This window comes from Lissotriton vulgaris, chromosome 7 (genome assembly GCF_964263255.1).
Source record: "Lissotriton vulgaris chromosome 7, aLisVul1.2, whole genome shotgun sequence".
Taxonomy (NCBI): domain Eukaryota; kingdom Metazoa; phylum Chordata; class Amphibia; order Caudata; family Salamandridae; genus Lissotriton; species Lissotriton vulgaris.
The window spans coordinates 1391125558-1391143057 of record NC_141695.1 but is presented as its reverse complement, the minus strand read 5'-3'; the positions used below and the strand labels follow the sequence as shown (position 1 = coordinate 1391143057).

The 17500-nt window shown below is 45.3% G+C and overlaps 5 non-coding genes across 5 annotated transcripts; 2 read left to right on the top strand and 3 right to left on the bottom strand.

Annotated features, from left to right (window-relative positions):
* Positions 1–1038: 1038 nt before the first annotated feature.
* On the bottom strand, positions 1039–1145 carry LOC147705497 (U6 spliceosomal RNA). Its single transcript, XR_015298253.1, has one exon. It is a non-coding gene; the product is annotated as a U6 spliceosomal RNA (small nuclear RNA).
* Positions 1146–1867: 722 nt separating this feature from the next.
* On the top strand, positions 1868–1940 carry TRNAR-ACG (transfer RNA arginine (anticodon ACG)). Its single transcript has one exon. It is a non-coding gene; the product is annotated as a tRNA-Arg (tRNA).
* A 1013-nt stretch (positions 1941–2953) lies between these two features.
* LOC147705495 (U6 spliceosomal RNA) lies at positions 2954–3060 on the bottom strand. Its single transcript, XR_015298121.1, has one exon. It is a non-coding gene; the product is annotated as a U6 spliceosomal RNA (small nuclear RNA).
* A 718-nt stretch (positions 3061–3778) lies between these two features.
* TRNAR-GCG (transfer RNA arginine (anticodon GCG)) lies at positions 3779–3851 on the top strand. The gene has a single exon. It is a non-coding gene; the product is annotated as a tRNA-Arg (tRNA).
* A 1011-nt stretch (positions 3852–4862) lies between these two features.
* Positions 4863–4969, bottom strand: LOC147705493 (U6 spliceosomal RNA). The gene has a single exon (XR_015298120.1). It is a non-coding gene; the product is annotated as a U6 spliceosomal RNA (small nuclear RNA).
* Positions 4970–17500: the final 12531 nt, after the last annotated feature.

The window sequence follows — 17500 nt, the reverse complement described above, 5'->3', positions numbered from 1 at the left end:
GTAGGTTTGACTCCTATCTGGCTCGGAAGGGTTGTAGGTCCCTGTTTGATTATGTTCCTGTGGAATTCTTATTTACCTCAGACTTGTTGTAGGTTCAATATTCTCCAGCAGGACTCATCCAGCAGTTGTTCCACGGTAGAGCGCAAGTAATAGGACCACAGCTAGTTAAACGTTTCCCATTTGCTGCTGGACTCTATGTGATGGCCGTCACGTGGTGTGCTGCTTTTGTATTTCAACATGGGTCCCTGATACTCTTAATTGCGAAAAAGCTTGTTGACAAAAGTGTGTGTGCGCGAGGGTCTGTGGACGTAGGCAGGTGTGTGCACTTGAATGCTTACCCATTTACATGTGTGAGAGGAACAAACCAACTCCCTGTGGGCTGCAGGCTTACAACTGGTAGCCCCAGTAGCCAGGCAGAACCACAGGTAAGGAGAGAGAGAGAAAGTTGGTCCATTATTAGAGAAGGCCCATAAGCATCTTGCACTGCTACCTTCTTCCCCTCTCAGCCACGATCGGCCAAGACCTCTCTATTAGGGTAGAGGGTGAACATTTCTTGGACCTCAGAAACTGAGGGATGTAGACCCAATATGTCCTCCAAGCGCCTAGAGACCTGGTGCCCAATCTGGCATGGTGTTTTTCAGCTTACCCGACCAATCCGGTTGCAAGGTGGACTTTAACAATACTGCTAAAAAGGCACTCCCAGACATCCCTGAGGCCTTCATTTGCATAGGCCCTGCCCTTCTCTTTGTCCTGCTTCCCACGAAGCAACACAACACTGCAGCAGTATAGATTTGGGGGTGGTGAAGAATAATGACAGTGAGGCTAAAAAAGAGAAAGAAAAGTCCCAGAAGTCCTGCAGGCTTCCTTGCTAAATGCAGCTGAACATAGAGCGCACCTTCTTTACTGCAAAGCAAATACATTAAAAATGTTGAGGAGAGACAAATTGAAAAATACATATCACGGGGACAGCACTGGGACCTGCTTTATTTTTTCAATTAGTCTTGAAAACAAAAAAAGATTTCTCTCCTAAAAGCTGTTAAAAATATGGAACGCTTCATGAATTTGCGTGTCATCCTTGCGCAGGGGCCATGCTAATCTTCTCTGTATCGTTCCAATTTTAGTATATGTGCTGCCGAAGCGAGCACACTTTATTGATGAACTGACAATGTTTATAAACTCTCTAAATCTACAGTCTCTAGACATAGGGTGGCCTGGCAGAGATGCTCAGATGGCCAGTACGCATTCAAATCTGAGCCAATGGTAAAAAATGTATGAAGAGTAGCAATCCATTATTCTTCACTGCATTTGTGGTCCAAGACTAAACACACCGTAAGTATGTAGATTATACCAGGTTTGCAAAGGCTCCTGGTTCGGGCTACAGACAAGGAGCATTGTGACGTCACGCTGCCTGTGGAACAGTGATATTAAAGGTGAAACAGCTGCACAGTAGGTTAGGTGAAGGGCTCTGAGAGTGGAAAGGCAGCATGCTTGGGTCCCTGGACAAGGTGAGCTTATGATAATGTGTCTGAATGTTCGCCTGTGTTGTAATATTAAACCCCTTATTGTTGTAAACGCCTACTTACTAAGGAGTTCTCAAGCTCAGCCCCACACAGACCTGGAACTGATTATGTTAATGCAAACTATTTAAGAAACTGAGCCTGATCTAAAAGATTTCCTTGGATCTAGGACCATTTCGCCTAGCTTTTAGGTGCTTCCTTCTCCTAAAGTCCTTTGTAAAACTTGGGAAAACCTCACAGAACAGACTTCCAGGAGGTCAGATGGGTTTCCTTGTGCCTTCACACACACACACACACACACACACACTTTCTAGCCCACTTAAGGACAAAAGGATGCATAAGTCTACATAGGGCCAGTGGCGCAATGGATAACGCGTCTGACTACGGATCAGAAGATTGTAGGTTCGACTCCTATCTGGCTCGGAAGGGTTGTAGGTCCCTGTTTGATTATATTCCTGTGGAATTCTTATTTACCTCAGACTTGTTGTAGGTTCAATATTCTCCAGCAGGACTCATCCAGCAGTTGTTCCACAGGTAGAGTGCAAGTAATAGGACCACAGCTAGTTAAACGTTTCCCATTTGCTGCTGGACTCTATGTGATGGCCGTCACGTGGTGTGCTGCTTTTGTATTTCAACATGGGTCCCTGATACTCTTAATTGCGAAAAAGCTTGTTGACAAAAGTGTGTGTGCGCGAGGGTCTGTGGACGTAGGCAGGTGTGTGTACTTGAATGCTTACCCATTTACATGTGTGAGAAGAACAAACCAACTCACTGTGGGCTGCAGGCTTACAACTGGTAGCCCCAGTAGCCAGGCAGAACCACAGGTAAGGAGAGAGAGAGAAAGTTGGTTCATTATTAGAGAAGGCCCATAAGCATCTTGCACTGCTACCTTCTTCCCCTCTCAGCCATGATCGGCCAATACCTCTCTATTAGGGTAGAGGGTGAACATTTCTTGGACCTCAGAAACTGAGGGATGTAGACCCAATATGTCCTCCAAGCGCCTAGAGACCTGGTGCCCAATCTGGCATGGTGTTTTTCAGCTTACCGGACCAATCCGGTTGCAAGGTGGACTTTAACAATACTGCTAAAAAGGCACTCCCAGACATCCCTGAGGCCTTCATTTGCATAGGCCCTGCCCTTCTCTTTGTCCTGCTTCCCACAAAGCAACACAACACTGCAGCAGTATAGATTTGGGGGTGGTGAAGAATAATGACAGTGAGGCTAAAAAAGAGAAAGAAAAGTTCCAGAAGTCCTGCAGGCTTCCTTGCTAAATGCAGCTGAACATAGAGCGCACCTTCTTTACTGCAAAGCAAATACATTAAAAATGTTGAGGAGAGACTAATTGAAAAATACATATCACGGGGACAGCACTGGGACCTGCTTTATTTTTTCAATTAGTCTTGAAAACAAAAAAGATTTCTCTCCTAAAAGCTGTTAAAAATATGGAACGCTTCACGAATTTGCGTGTCATCCTTGCGCAGGGGCCATGCTAATCTTCTCTGTATCGTTCCAATTTTAGTATATGTGCTGCCGAAGCGAGCACACTTTATTGATGAACTGACAATGTTTATAAACTCTCTAAATCTACAGTCTCTAGACATAGGGTGGCCTGGCAGAGATGCTCAGATGGCCAGTACGCATTCAAATCTGAGCCAATGGTCAAAAATGTATGAAGAGTAGCAATCCATTATTCTTCACTGCATTTGTGGTCCAAGACTAAACACACCGTAAGTATGTAGATTATACCAGGTTTGCAAAGGCTCCTGGTTCGGGCTACAGACAAGGAGCATTGTGACGTCACGCTGCCTGTGGAACAGTGATATTAAAGGTGAAACAGCTGCTCAGTAGGTTAGGTGAAGGGCTCTGAGAGTGGAAAGGCAGCATGCTTGGGTCCCTGGACAAGGTGAGCTTATGATAATGTGTATGAATGTTCGCCTGTGTTGTAATATTAAACCCCTTATTCTTTTAAACGCCTACTTACTAAGGAGTTCTCAAGCTCAGCCCCACACAGACCTGGAACTGATTATGTTAATGCAAACTATTTAAGAAACTGAGCCTGATCTAAAAGATTTCCTTGGATCTAGGACCATTTCGCCTAGCTTTTAGGTGCTTCCTTCTCCTAAAGTCCTTTGTAAAACTTGGGAAAACCTCACAGAACAGACTTCCAGGAGGTCAGATGGGTTTCCTTGTGCCTTCACACACACACACACACACACACTTTCTAGCCCACTTAAGGACAAAAGGATGCGTAAGTCTACATAGGGCCAGTGGCGCAATGGATAACGCGTCTGACTGCGGATCAGAAGATTGTAGGTTCGACTCCTATCTGGCTCGGAAGGGTTGTAGGTCCCTGTTTGATTATATTCCTGTGGAATTCTTATTTACCTCAGACTTGTTGTAGGTTCAATATTCTCCAGCAGGACTCATCCAGCAGTTGTTCCACAGGTAGAGCGCAAGTAATAGGACCACGGCTAGTTAAACGTTTCCCATTTGCTGCTGGACTCTATGTGATGGCCGTCACGTGGTGTGCTGCTTTTGTATTTCAACATGGGTCCCTGATACTCTTAATTGCGAAAAAGCTTGTTGACAAAAGTGTGTGTGCGCGAAGGTCTGTGGACGTAGGCAGGCGTGTGCACTTGAATGCTTACCCATTTACATGAGTGAGAGGAACAAACCAACTCCCTGTGGGCTGCAGGCTTACAACTGGTAGCCCCAGTAGCCAGGCAGAATCACAGGTAAGGAGAGAGAGAAAGTTGGTCTATTATTAGAGAAGGACCATAAGCATCTTGCACTGCTACCTTCTTCCCCTCTCGGCCACGATCGGCCAAGACCTCTCTATTAGGGTAGAGGGTGAACATTTCTTGGACCTCAGAAACTGAGGGATGTAGACCCAATATGTCCTCCAAGCGCCTAGAGACCTGGTGCCCAATCTGGCATGGTGTTTTTCAGCTTACCCGACCAATCCGGTTGCAAGGTGGACTTTAACAATACTGCTAAAAAGGCACTCCCAGACATCCCTGAGGCCTTCATTTGCATAGGCCCTGCCCTTCTCTTTGTCCTGCTTCCCACAAAGCAACACAACACTGCAGCAGTATAGATTTGGGGGTGGTGAAGAATAATGACAGTGAGGCTAAAAAAGAGAAAGAAAAGTCCCAGAAGTCCTGCAGGCTTCCTTGCTAAATGCAGCTGAACATAGAGCGCACCTTCTTTACTGCAAAGCAAATACATTAAAAATGTTGAGGAGAGACTAATTGAAAAATACATATTACGGGGACAGCACTGGGACCTGCTTTATTTTTTCAATTAGTCTTGAAAACAAAAAAGATTTCTCTCCTAAAAGCTGTTAAAAATATGGAACGCTTCACGAATTTGCGTGTCATCCTTGCGCAGGGGCCATGCTAATCTTCTCTGTATCGTTCCAATTTTAGTATATGTGCTGCCGAAGCGAGCACACTTTATTGATGAACTGACAATGTTTATAAACTCTCTAAATCTACAGTCTCTAGACATAGGGTGGCCTGGCAGAGATGCTCAGATGGCCAATACGCATTCAAATCTGAGCCAATGGTCAAAAATGTATGAAGAGTAGCAATCCATTATTCTTCACTGCATTTGTGGTCCAAGACTAAACACACCGTAAGTATGTAGATTATGCCAGGTTTGCAAAGGCTCCTGGTTCGGGCTACAGACAAGGAGCATTGTGACGTCACGCTGCCTGTGGAACAGTGACATTAAAGGTGAAACAGCTGCACAGTAGGTTAGGTGAAGGGCTCTGAGAGTGGAAAGGCAGCATGCTTGGATCCCTGGACAAGGTGAGCTTATGATAATGTGTCTGAATGTTCGCCTGTGTTGTAATATTAAACCCCTTATTCTTTTAAACGCCTACTTACTAAGGAGTTCTCAAGCTCAGCCCCACACAGACCTGGAACTGATTATGTTAATGCAAACTATTTAAGAAACTGAGCCTGATCTAAAAGATTTCCTTGGATCTAGGACCATTTCGCCTAGCTTTTAGGTGCTTCCTTCTCCTAAAGTCCTTTGTAAAACTTGGGAAAACCTCACAGAACAGACTTCCAGGAGGTCAGATGGGTTTCCTTGTGCCTTCACACACACACACATACACACACTTTCTAGCCCACTTAAGGACAAAAGGATGCGTAAGTCTACCTAGTGAGGTAATATAAATTTTATGGTCATGTTGTGTTCCCTAGCGAGTACCCCACCGACTCCATGTACGAGTTAAAAGTGCATGTAACTTCCCTCCTGTACCAGCTATGAAGACGCAAATACATTTGCGTCCAACGTTAACTTGTCCTCTTTCAGACCCACCATGAATGGGTTTGATGGTCCGTTCCTAAGTATGCTATGCCAACGTCTTTTTGAAGTGTACTCCTACGTTTTTCAGCCTGGCTGAAAGTAGGCCCTGAATCTCTGCCACCGAGCCTCTTTTCTGGCTTCTGACTGCGAGGGCCTCTGCCCAAGCAGCCCCCGTACCCGTGAACTCTGACTTACTTCTAGCGCGGCCCTCCGTGCTCAGCTCAGCCTGCTGCCTGCCAAGATTGACTATAACCTTCGAGTTATCTGTTTTCCTCCCCGAAGATACATTCCGGCCTGCTAGCTTCAGTAAACATCCTTCCTCAGCTACAGGGCTAAAGGGCCGACCTGTCTTTATGCAAGTAATTCATAGCCTCTGTTGCCATGCTTCCATGGAAGGCCCCATGCCCCCACGCTTCTCATACAGACACTCAGGCGCTTATACACGCACTCACAGCAAGTATAGAATAGCTTCTGCTCTAGAGACCTTTCTGCCCAGATAGCTTAGTTCCTAAACATCAGATATCAGATATGATAGAAGCACAAGTTGATCTGACATGCCAGACTTCTGTCTCTTTCCGCCAGTGTAAATGTCAAGTCCCCTGCACCCCGTCTATCACACGTCATGCAGCTGCGCGCGCATCCAAGCTTCCGATTTCCGCTGACATTGCAACATTCTGTTAGCACCACCCCTTGGTGCCACCCACTTGCGTCACCTATCAGTGACGTTTCTAGCACACACGCCTAGTTTACGCCTCTTGATGATGTACTAGCACCACGTGTATACTGTTATCTTGTCTTCTCTCAGCTGTTACGCCTCTTACATTGAACATTATGATGTAAATCAAGTATATAAGCTATGTATTGTCAATAAACGACGGCGCGCTCATCTATCCCTTCTGACATCCTGTGTGGTGGTCAGAACATGATATCCTGATTCCTTTATGAGGAATAAAACCCTTAGAAACTCTTACACCACGGACTCTGTTTTCCTTCTTTCCGATTGAGTTATTATTGATTAAGTACTTACCTGCATAGAAATTAAGAGAGTAAATTAATTATTTACATCATTTTGGCGCCCGAATAGGGACCCCTCCCCCACCTCACGCGCCGGAAGGTGCGTTGCAATCCGTGTCCCCTGCCATCAGTTAGACGGACAACACGTGTACTGGCAGGATTTCCTGCATCCCCCTCTGACACACGGAGGTGACGAAGACTGCGATCAGTGCCCAGACGAGGCGGTGAGGAGTGCGGAGGATCCCGACCAGAGCCCAGCCGAAGGAAGCAAGGTCCGAGGTGTGAAGAGGCCCACCAGTTTTCCGAAGTTTTCCGAAGTTTTCCGAAGTTTTCCGAAGTTTTCCGAAGTTCCGAGTCGAGTCCAGTCGAGTTTCCGAGGCCTTCTGTTTTCCGTGCTTCCCGGTGAGTACCATTGCTGGGTCGTATCTAGACGGGTTTGGGTACGCAAGTCCGGTCTGCACTGTTTTTAGGCAGTGTATCTGTACTGTTTAGCAGTATATAAAGTATTCCGAATTTCTGCACTGTTACAGCAGTGTATCTGTATCGTTGAGCGGTACATTCAGAGTAGGGGGAAGTTAGCTATGTCTTTAAATGTTTCATGTGATTAATGTCGTGGTATGAATGTGATTGTTCTTGTGTATTATTGTGTTTTTTGTTTAAATAGTTACAGGCGAAATTAAGTATTAAGGATCAAGCATTTCAGTATCAAGTAGGCACAATGCCGTTTTTCAACAAATTAAAGCAGATAGGAACTAGGAAAGGGATGTTAGAGGAAGAGATTCCAATCCCCCCTAGGGACACTCCAGGTAATTTCATGTATAATAAGCATGGCATAGACGCCATCTTGTATCTAGAGTTATGGACAGATTATACCAAGCACCTAGAGGAAAGATACCGATGGCCAGTTAACGGAACATGGGATGCCGAGTGCATCATAAAGGTAGAAGAAATATTACGGAAAAAGAAAGCTAGACAATCTCAGAAAGACGCCATAGAATTTTGGCGTAAGGAATCACGTAAGCGTGCTGATAGAGCACTCCGTAGAGAAGACAGGCTTAAAGAATCAGAAAAGGCCCAAGAAAACGAATTAGTTACTGAGGGAATTCGAGTAAAAGTAGAACAAATAGATCGTATCCTAAATGGCAAAGTGAACAACATGTATCTTTTGGCCGATGGTACCCCTGACGCCATTTCAGAAATACCGAAAAATTTGCCGTCACCATTAGTTCCAACTAAAGTAATGCATAAGACTACTAAAGACATATTCCTAAATTCATATCTCGAAGATGTAGCGCCAGCTTACACCAATCTGCCTGTTCGTGCCCTGCCTACTGACAGGGCCGGGGGTGGTACTGCCCCCCAAGATCACTCTCAGCCGACACCGAAAAAGACTAGTCCCGTTCCGCCAGCCCCGCCACTTCCCTCACCTAAAACTGATCTGCCGAAACCACTTCAATCAGATCCTACTAAAAGGCAAATTCAGATACTGACTACACACAGAGATAATGCCCAAGTTTCCGCTTCAGGAGGTGCGACCGCGGGTCTCCAGACCCCGCCACCGACTCACAGATTAAATCTCAGAGGTATGCAGAGTCCTTTTACGCACAGATCCCCCCGTTCTTCTAATTCATCCCGTCTTGATGCACTAAAAGAAAATATGTCAGTTTGTAGATACGATCCAGAACCTGGACAGGACGACTTAATGGTATTAGCGTCTTTACGGTTAAGATCTGCTACTGATAGTTTGTTATGTTATGCAGGAATGAAGGAGCACCTAGATAGAATATATGAGTTCGTTCAAACGGGAAAGGACCCCGACAGTATTAAGGATGCCCTGGAGAAACAGAAAGTTACCATGCAAGCACTGATACTACGATTTTTCATAAATTGTCTAATAAGAGAACGAGACAGGCCCGGAACAGAGCAGAGTGAATTAGATGCATTGAACAAGTGGGGTCAAAATATAGCCGATGGAAAACATGACAGACAAAATTGCATAGAGGCCATGTATAAAAAGATTAAGAAAGCAGTGATAGCAGTACACGAGAAAGAGAAAGAAAAGGCTCCCTCCGAGGAGGAAGAAGAATCTGAAGAACTAGAACCGACTACAAGCACTATAGCATATGTAGGTAAGGGAACTTATCTTAGGAAGGGTATCCGTCCAGAAAGCAAGAGAGTTTTCTTCTCTGCCTTAACGAATCCGAATTCTGCTGAACATCAGTTCCAGGAAACTGATAAACGGCTTCGAGATCGAGTTGGGTACCATGTACTCAATTCTATGGATGAACAAGAATTAGCCCGATCAGCGGTATCATGGGCCGAAAATGCAGACATATATAATGATGACACCGTAGCACAGACATTTCTGAACCTCTCCCCCGACGAACAGAAATTAGCAGGTATATATATGATTCAGCACCTTCTCATTAAGTACAGAAAACATTATTCCGATCCAGGTCCCTTACATGAGACACTAGAAGCACTACTGATGGATAGATGGAGAGGCCTAAGCACTAAATTAGTTCAAATAATTCTAGAACAACGACGCAGATATGACACCTTTGTAAGTCCTGAATATGTTCCCGCCCCACCTCCAGAAAGGAAAATGTACCATATGCAGTGCGGGGGTGGTATTGAAAGTCAGAACCCCTTGCGAGAAGTGCACCCTGTTATGGGTGAGGATAAAATTTTGAAACGCGTGTATGTACACACGCCTCTAACTAAATTAGAACTGTTAGAAATGAAGAAATTAGTACCGTGCCATGATAAAGACCCTGCAGGTTTTCATAGAGAGCTCAAAGACATGTTACTGATGGGGGACTACACATATGATGATATCATGAAAATGTTGAAAGTATTATTGCCTACGGGTATATTCGAGAAATTAAAGGAAAAGGACTGGGAGGTGGGAGACGCAAAGATTGCCTGGGCAGAAATAGAGGATGAAGAAAAGAAACGGGTTCCAGGGTTAGGCCTTGGGGACAAAACTAAAGCATTACCAGGTTTAATAGTACAGGTCCTGCCCAGATTATTGACAACTAGAAAGGAGGATTGGGATGCAATCTCGTCCTGTAAACAGAAACATGATGAAGATACTAGCGACTTTTATTCAAGATTCGAGAAATGTTTTATTATCAATAGTGGCCTCCAGCCAAGTAGCGAGTCGTACCCACATCTTTTTGTATCAAAGTTAGTCGAGAATTCCCTACCGTTAGTTAAAAATAGAGTGTATAAAGTCGAGAGTACATGGCAAGCAAATACGCCATCCCAGATGTTACAAATGTTACAATATCACCAGAATAGAATTAGGGAAGAACAAGATCAGGAACAGAAGCGCATGAAAGACACGAAAATGAAAATGTTAGTAGCCCAGACGGTCCCACCCGACAGTCACAGGAAAGGTACGACCCAGACAAGTCACGCCGCAGCTCCTGTTAAAGGGACGTGCAATTATTGCAAGCAGCCAGGTCACTACGTACACGAATGTGCAGTTCTGAAACATAACATAGCGACAGGTAAAACTAAAGAGAGACCGCATCCGCCTAGACAAGACCATAACCAGCATCAGTCTACGCAGAATACACAGCCCATGCATGCATCCGCACAGACAGCACAGACCGTAGCAGTACCACAGCCACAGCCCATTGCTGCAACTCAGCAAGTCTCACAACAGATGTACCAGTATGCCCAGTCTGCTTACCCCGAATATTCCCGATATACATGAAACAGCCTAGAGAGGGAAGGTGGCTTGCCTCTTATCGAGATTCCTGTAGATCAAGAAGGTCCTTATGTACACAGTCAAGTATTGGGGAAAGATAGAAAGTTTTTAATTGACACAGGGGCAAGTCGCACTACAATAAGTCATGACGAAGTTCCAGGGGCACCCCTCTCAGGCTCACAAAATGTTTCCCTTGGTTTTTCAGGACAACCTATTGTAAATGAAGTCTCAGAACCAGTTCCCCTGGCTGTGGGTCCATTATCACGCGTTACAGACCTGTTACTAACAAAATCATGTCCGGAAAATCTGTTAGGAATTAAAACACTGAAGGCTCTAGGGGCTATAATATGCTGCTCCCCGGAGGGAGTTAGACTCTTTCTGCGGGATTTCAAGGGTCATTACGTCCTTCGTGAGTTTGACGTCAGATTGAAAAATGTACCTGATTACTTGTGGGCAAAAGGCCCAACTGATGTAGGATGTATGCACATTACACCATACCGCGTTACCCTCAAGGCAGGTGTTGTATTACCCAGAATCAGACAATACAAGTTACCACCCGATGCTGTAGCGGCTTTACTGAAAATCATTGAAGAGCTCATTGCCCAAGGAGTGGTCGTCGAGACCGACTCCAATATCTGTAACTCACCCATCATTCCGATTCTTAAACGTACTGATCCCAATGCACCGCCAGTATATCGGCTGGTGATTGATCTCCGAGAATTGAATAAATGCATTATCCCACAGTATCCTGTGGTCCCCGATATATCATCTCTATTGACTGCTATTGATTCAGAAGCAACGTTCTTTACTGTAATTGATCTCAAGAACGCCTTCTTCAGCGTGCCTATTGATCCAGAGAGCCAATATCTCTTCGGATTCTGTTTAAATGGACGCAGTTTCAAATTTTCGCGCGCACCTCAAGGATTCACAGAAAGCCCCAGCATCTATAGTCAAGCACTGAAAAGACAACTAGATTGTATTCAAATGCCAGTTAACACCGCTTTACTACAATACGTCGATGATCTGCTGATCACCGCACGAAGTGAGCCCGAATGTGAAAAAGCATCACTGACAGTTTTACATTTCCTGGCCGACAAGGGACACAAGGTGTCTCCTTCGAAGCTACAATTCTGTGTTCAGCAAGTTGTGTACTTGGGTCACTTACTGTCCAAAGTGGGGAGACAGCTCACTCCCGATCGCATTCAGTTAATTGTGAACATGCCGCAACCCAAGACACAAAAGGAAGTGCGGGCCTTCATAGGCCTCACCTCGTACTGCAGACAATGGATTCCCCAGTATGCATTTCTAGCTAAACCACTCATCCAGTTAACGACACAGGAGGCAGCGACTTCGACTGTCCTCCCTTGGACTCAGGAACACACACAAGCTTTTGAAGAATTAAAGAAAGTTTTATGCCAAGCACCAGTTTTAGCGACACCATGTTACAGCAAACCGTTTACACTTTTTGTTACAGAACGTGATGGCACAGCGTTGTCTGTCCTCACTCAAGACCAAGCAGGTTCACATAAGCCTTGTGCTTATTTTTCTAGTACATTGGATTCAGTAGCTCAAGCACTCCCTGCGTGCTTAAAGTCAGTAGCAGCAACAGCGTTAGCAATAAGACAAAGTGATTCAATTGTTTTAGGTCATCAGTTAACAGTTCAAGTACCACATTCTGTAGAGGTTTTGTTAAACAGAACCCAGACTCAACACTTAACTATAGCACGACTGACAGGTTATGAATTAACACTATTCCAGCCACACATAGAAATCAGACGTTGCAGCATCCTGAACCCCGCAACACTGTTACCTACAGTTATGACAGATCCAGCTCCGCATGATTGTATAGAAATAATTAATGCAGTAACTAAGCCTAGACGAGACTTAACAGATGTCCCATTGACAAATCCAGACCTGACACTTTATGTGGACGGTTCATGCATGAGAACAAGTACAGGAGAATTAGTGGCCGCGTACGCCGTGACCACTGAAACTGAAATTAAAGAAACACATCGTATTGACACCCTGTCTGCTCAAGCAGCAGAGCTCATCGCTCTGACTCGAGCTTGTATTCTAGCCAAGAACAGAAATGTTAACATATACACAGATTCCCGCTATGCCTTCGGAGTTGTACACGACTTCGGAGTCCTCTGGCAAGAACGAGGTTTTCTGACTTCCCATGGGGCCAAGATACAACATGGCCCCCTCATTCAAGCACTGTTAGAAGCAATACATTTGCCCTCGGGCATATCAGTCATGAAGTGTAAGGCACATACTAAAGTCACAGATTCTGTTTCCCAGGGTAACGACCTGGCAGACCAGACAGCAAAACATACAGCATTGACTTACACCCAGACTACTGATGTGACAAAGACAATAGTCCAGACCCAGTGTATGGCAGTTAGAGATCCCGCCCTAGATGTAATTGATATCCAGACACATGCTACTCCAGAGGAGATAAAGAAATGGACTGAACTAGGAGGGATTCAGACAGATCAAGGTTGGATGACGAAGGGAAAATCTATATGGTTTCTCCCCGACTCAATGGTTCAAGTCATGATAAATACAGCACATAGTCCTGCCCATCTTGGAGAGAAAGCCATGTTAGACAGTTTACAGAATCTCTGGTACAACAAACACTTACGAGCAGCAGCAAAACAGAAAGTGCGTACTTGCATGATCTGTTGTCAGTTCAATCCAGGTAAAAGCGTCCCTGTTGAGCAAGGTGGATTTCATCCTCCCGATCACCCTTTTGAAGTCCTCCAGATGGATTATATCCAGATGAATAGCTGTAGAGGATTTAAGTATGTCCTTGTAATTGTTTGTGCTCTGTCCCGCTGGACCGAAGCATACCCAGTCCCAGACTACACTGCTCCGACCACTGCCAGACAGTTGGTTCGTGAATTCTTCCCACGGTACGGTTTGCCCCGTGTCGTGTATTCAGACAACGGACAGCCGTTCTCGTCCGAGCTGATGAGACAAGTTTCCCTCTTGCTAGGATATCAGTGGAGGTTCCACTGTGTCCGACATCCCGAAGCAGCTGGCCTTGTAGAAAGGCATAATCAGACACTAAAAATCCGTCTTGCCAAGATCTGTCAGGAAAAAGGGGTCGACTGGATAGTCGCCCTGCCCGTGGCACTATTCTACATGAGGATGGTCGCCCACTCGAGATCAGGGCTATCCCCGTACGAAGTGGTCTTTGGCAGACCGCCGAATATGTGGGGGACGCCCGTTCCGAAAAAGATCACTGATATTGATTGTAACATGTTGACAGATTACCTTGCCTCCTTGATGTCTGCACTCCAATCATGTCGTTCACAGGTTGCCGCAGCCTTCCCTGACAACACCGATGTAAAGGCGCATGAGGTCCGCCCAGGTGACCTGGTAGTCGTCCGGAATTTCGACCGGAAAAGTCCGCTGGAGCCCCGCTGGAAGTCTCCAAAGACCGTTCTGCTTACCACTAGGACCGCCGTGAAAATCGAGGGGAGAAAGGGGTGGGTCCACACGAGTCACATCAAACTATGCAATGAACTAAAAAACGGACTGAAACAGGACTCTGACTCGTCCACCCCCACCAAAGACTGTGTTGAAGCACAAGACGTTACTGTGCCTAAAAGAGAAAAGACTCCTCAAGAACTTTACCGAATGAAGCTTCGATCTAGCAAGTCAGACAGTTTAATTGTTTAAGTCCTCCCTTAGGTGAATCGGTTAAATAGTTTCTGACATGTATCCCCTAGATCGAGTTAGAGAGAGAGAGGAAAAGAGAAGAACATATTGCAAATCACTTCGTAGTCACTGCATAGTGACACTAATAATCATGTTTATTCTGAGTATTCTAATTATTATTGCCAGCATTCTGCTTCCTATGTACTGGCCTATTTTCAGGCGTGAACAATCTGCTTACAATGTCTCTGCTGAACACACTTTTAGTGAACTTCCTGCACATGAACTCTCTTACAGACTTGCGCTGCGCAACAATACATTCATTAGTATGTTACACCATTCCCATCAGACAAATAATGCTACAGACTGTTGGATATGTGGCCGACTCCCTCCCTACCAGAATTACAAGGGAGCTCTGCCTCTCTTTCCGTACCCATTCACTCACAATGGCTCCTGTGGAGCATGGTTTAAAATAATTAATTCTTTAGATCCTGACATTGCTGTTTTCGATGGGGGCTGGGTTTGGGGAAACTTGAACTTAGTCCTGCTCAACGTCTGTTATCCTGATCAAGAAGGACTTCCCACTCGAATAGGAACTGATCTAGAAAATGAAGTATATGGATTAGGTAATTACACAATTAGCCTTATGATCCTCACTGTTGAATCTGAAACTGCTCCAGTTCTGCCCCATATGTTAGTACTACCAGTCACAGGTGAATTATGTGTTAACAAGAAAGGTTCAGTACACGTAGGTCATAGTAAATGCACTACTGTGGTCGAGTTCAGTGACCATGGTAAATCGTCCTTTAAAGCTATCAGTCATTCCTACTTTGTTTGTGGTCATACCGCATACATACGTTTGCCTCCAGATTGGGATGGTACCTGTTACATTGCCTTCCTTCTGCCACCTGTTTTCCTAGCTCCTCCTGATTACCATAGAAATACGAATCTAGCACCGAATAGACCCAAAAGAGATATTCCCCTTGTCGACTACACAGAAACGGCATGGGAACAGTACACTGATTTCAATAAAGGATTCTTTTTCTTCCTAGGACCTGTCCAAAACAGTAAATTAATACGCAGATTAACGAGAACACTCGAAGCAGTAGTGAACGAAACTGCCTCCGCTCTAGGTAACTTAACAGAGGAGCAGTCTGCTATACGGACTGTTGTCCTTCAAAATCGTCTTGTGATTGACGTCATCTTGGCAGATAGAGGTGGAGCTTGTAAGGTCATCGGGTCAAGTTGCTGTGTTTTCATTCCACAAAACGCACCATCTGTCTATCAAGCTATCACCCGTTTACATAAAATTGCAAATCAGATACATCAGAATCCAGGCACCTGGACTTGGTCCGGTTGGTTCTGGACTACGTTGACAGCTTGGGGATGGAAGATCTTATCGTTCCTAGGCATTGGCCTCGTTATAGTATTCAGTTGTTGCCTGTGCCTGCAGTGTGGGCCAGCGATATGTGGACTGTGTGCCACATCCTGCATTGAACATTCCAGTTGCCTCTCAAACAGTCAAAGAAAGAAAGACGAACATATAATGTTACAAGAACAAACTGATCGATTTATGAGGATCGATATATCATGAAGGGTCCGTAGGGAACAAGGAGGGAATGAGGTAATATAAATTTTATGGTCATGTTGTGTTCCCTAGCGAGTACCCCACCGACTCCATGTACGAGTTAAAAGTGCATGTAACTTCCCTCCTGTACCAGCTATGAAGACGCAAATACATTTGCGTCCAACGTTAACTTGTCCTCTTTCAGACCCACCATGAATGGGTTTGATGGTCCGTTCCTAAGTATGCTATGCCAACGTCTTTTTGAAGTGTACTCCTACGTTTTTCAGCCTGGCTGAAAGTAGGCCCTGAATCTCTGCCACCGAGCCTCTTTTCTGGCTTCTGACTGCGAGGGCCTCTGCCCAAGCAGCCCCCGTACCCGTGAACTCTGACTTACTTCTAGCGCGGCCCTCCGTGCTCAGCTCAGCCTGCTGCCTGCCAAGATTGACTATAACCTTCGAGTTATCTGTTTTCCTCCCCGAAGATACATTCCGGCCTGCTAGCTTCAGTAAACATCCTTCCTCAGCTACAGGGCTAAAGGGCCGACCTGTCTTTATGCAAGTAATTCATAGCCTCTGTTGCCATGCTTCCATGGAAGGCCCCATGCCCCCACGCTTCTCATACAGACACTCAGGCGCTTATACACGCACTCACAGCAAGTATAGAATAGCTTCTGCTCTAGAGACCTTTCTGCCCAGATAGCTTAGTTCCTAAACATCAGATATCAGATATGATAGAAGCACAAGTTGATCTGACATGCCAGACTTCTGTCTCTTTCCGCCAGTGTAAATGTCAAGTCCCCTGCACCCCGTCTATCACACGTCATGCAGCTGCGCGCGCATCCAAGCTTCCGATTTCCGCTGACATTGCAACATTCTGTTAGCACCACCCCTTGGTGCCACCCACTTGCGTCACCTATCAGTGACGTTTCTAGCACACACGCCTAGTTTACGCCTCTTGATGATGTACTAGCACCACGTGTATACTGTTATCTTGTCTTCTCTCAGCTGTTACGCCTCTTACATTGAACATTATGATGTAAATCAAGTATATAAGCTATGTATTGTCAATAAACGACGGCGCGCTCATCTATCCCTTCTGACATCCTGTGTGGTGGTCAGAACATGATATCCTGATTCCTTTATGAGGAATAAAACCCTTAGAAACTCTTACACCACGGACTCTGTTTTCCTTCTTTCCGATTGAGTTATTATTGATTAAGTACTTACCTGCATAGAAATTAAGAGAGTAAATTAATTATTTACATCACTAGGGCCAGTGGCGCAATGGATAACGCGTCTGACTACGGATCAGAAGATTGTAGGTTGGACTCCTATCTGGCTCGGAAGGGTTGTAGGTCCCTGTTTGATTATATTCCTGTGGAATTCTTATTTACCTCAGACTTGTTGTAGGTTCAATATTCTCCAGCAGGACTCATCCAGCAGTTGTTCCACAGGTAGAGCGCAAGTAATAGGACCACAGCTAGTTAAACGTTTCCCATTTGCTGCTGGACTCTATGTGATGGCCGTCACGTGGTGTGCTGCTTTTGTATTTCAACATGGGTCCCTGATACTCTTAATTGCGAAAAAGCTTGTTGACAAAAGTGTGTGTGCCCGAGGGTCTGTGGACGTAGGCAGGTGTGTGCACTTGAATGCTTACCCATTTACATGTGTGAGAGGAACAAACCAACTCCCTGTGGGCTGCAGG